Here is a 2,453-nt window from a genome sequence, read left to right as displayed (position 1 = left end):
GGCGGGAACCAATCATAATCAGCCAAATCGCCTTGTTCAAATGTCAGCCAATCATACATCTGATTTGTATAATGACTCTGTGCCTGTTTACCCTAGACTATATAACACTGTCTTGAGCCCAGTTGGGGAGCTCTCCCGCCCCGCGCATTTCACGAGCGTGTTAAGGTTCCAGGTTCGAACCTGTAATAAAGATCCTTGCTGCTTGGCTTTGACTCCGGACTCTGGTGGTCTTCTCAGGGGAATAAACGGTCTGGGCATAACACCACACCTGGACAGAATAAAATGTCTTTAAACAGTTGCCCCTGGGTGTTGAAACAATCTTTGCAAAATTACAACTGATGAAATTATACCTGAGGAAATTATGGTAGTGAAAGAAATCGGACCTAACCGATTCCATCTTGCTTCTAACCTTTAAGCTGTCCTTGTTCATTCCTACACGTAGGCCAAGCTAACTTCGGGAAGGAATTCAGTTCATAGTTTGACTATGAAACAAAATTGATGACATGGCCGGGTGCGGTGGCTCACGCCTGTAATCCCAGCACTTTGGGAGGATGAGGCAGGCAGATTACTTGAGGTCAGGAGTTGAAGACTAGCCTGGCCAACATGGTGAAACCCTGTCTCTACTATGAATACAAAAATTATCTGGGCATGGTGGCAGGCACCTGTAATGCCAGCTGCTCAGGAGGCTGAGGTAGGAGAATCGCCTGAACCTGGGAGGTGGACGTTGCAGTGAGCTGAGATCGTACCACTGCAGTCCAGCCTGAGTGACAGAGCAAGACTCTGTCTCAAAAAATCAAATAAAATAAACTGATAACAGCCCTTTCCTATAAAGACCCACTTCTTGCCTGGGGACCAGTCTGCCTTTGCAGGAGTAACAAATTAGCTATGAGATTAGAAATTACAGGGCGGGGCAGGGTGGCTCACACCTGTAATCCCAGCACTTTGGGAGACGGAGGCGGGTGGGTCACCTGAGGTCAGGAGTTCAGACCAGCCTGACTAGCATGGACAAACCCCGTCTCTACTAAAAATACAAAATTAGCTGGGCTTGGTGGCGGGCACCTGTAATCCCAGCTACTCAGGAGGCTGAGGCAGGAGAATCGCTTGAACCCAGGAGGCAGAGGTTGCGGAGAGCTGAGATCATGCCATTGCACTCCAGCCTGGGCAACAAGAGCGAAACTCCGTCTCAAAAAAAAATTAGAAATCACAGTTTACAGGTCAAGCAACCTCGGGCTCCTCTGAACCTCCTCAAATTGCTCCTGGGGATAACATCACTTTTGTAAAACCTAAGATCACTGCTTGAGATATTTTGCAGATGCTGCACTCCATGGATCAGCTGACACCACCCAGACCCAGACCAGTAATCTGGCTCAACCAGTTCTGCCATCCCACCCAGGTACAGAAGACAGCAAGAAAAACTCCCTTCGACCCCCTATGATTCCATCTCCAACCTGACCAATCAGTACTTCCCACTTCCCAAGTCCCACCTGTCGAATTGTCTTTAAAAAACTCTGATCGCAGAATGCTCAAGGATAGTGATACTCGTCTCCCGCATAGCCGGTTCTACGTGAATTACTTTCTCCACACAGTTCCCCTGTGTTGATAAATCAGCTCTGTCTAGGCAGCGGGGAAGGTGAATCCACTGGGCAGTTAGTGTGGGTTGGCGGGGTTGGGGGATGATTGAGGTCTCAGTTATGTCTCTGTAAGCGTAACAAGTTTTGCACACTTCACATAGCTTAGGCTGCTGAGTTGCTTTTCCTTTTCTTTTTTTTTTTTGAGATGGAGTCTCGCTGGTGCCCAGGATGGAGTGCTGTGATCATAACTCACTGCAGTCTTTAACTCCTGGGCTGAAGTAATCCTCCTGCCTCAGCCTCCCGAAGTGCTGGGCTTACAGGCATGAGCAACCACATCCAGCCAAAATTCTGCTTTAGACTGCAGCTTCAGCTCATGCCTGAGTTCCAGCCTGCCTTTCCTGACAGCCTGCTCTACCGATTTTAGACTTACCTAGGGAGCTGCCACAACTGTATGTCAACTCCTTGACAAAAAACCCTTAATATATGTCTCCTATTGATTTTATTTTCCTGATGGAGCCCTGATACAGTGATTGAGCATGAGAACTTGCAAGTAGTATGACATACAATTCGTTTTTGGTTTTTTTTGAGATGGGGTCTTGCTTTGTTGCTCAGGCTGGTCTTGAACTTCTGGGCTCAAGCGATCCCCTTGCTTCAGCTTCCCAAGTAGCTGGGATTACAGAGGTGCACCACTGCACCCAGCTCATTTTAAAATTATTTAGTTATTTATTTAAGTGTTGTGTATAATTTGGACTTCATGGCGTATTTTAACAATATATGTGAGTGTATGTGTGGGTATATATAATTTTTAATGGTAAATAGTTTCTTAATGACTTAAACCCTTAACACTGCAATTTAAAACCATTTCCTTACATTTTTTTTTCA

The sequence above is a fragment of the Colobus angolensis genome, unplaced genomic scaffold (genome assembly GCF_000951035.1).
Source record: "Colobus angolensis palliatus isolate OR3802 unplaced genomic scaffold, Cang.pa_1.0 Scaffold57, whole genome shotgun sequence".
NCBI classification, from domain to species: Eukaryota; Metazoa; Chordata; class Mammalia; order Primates; family Cercopithecidae; genus Colobus; species Colobus angolensis.
The sequence above is the reverse complement of the archived record's forward strand: the minus strand, read 5'-3'. Positions refer to the sequence as shown.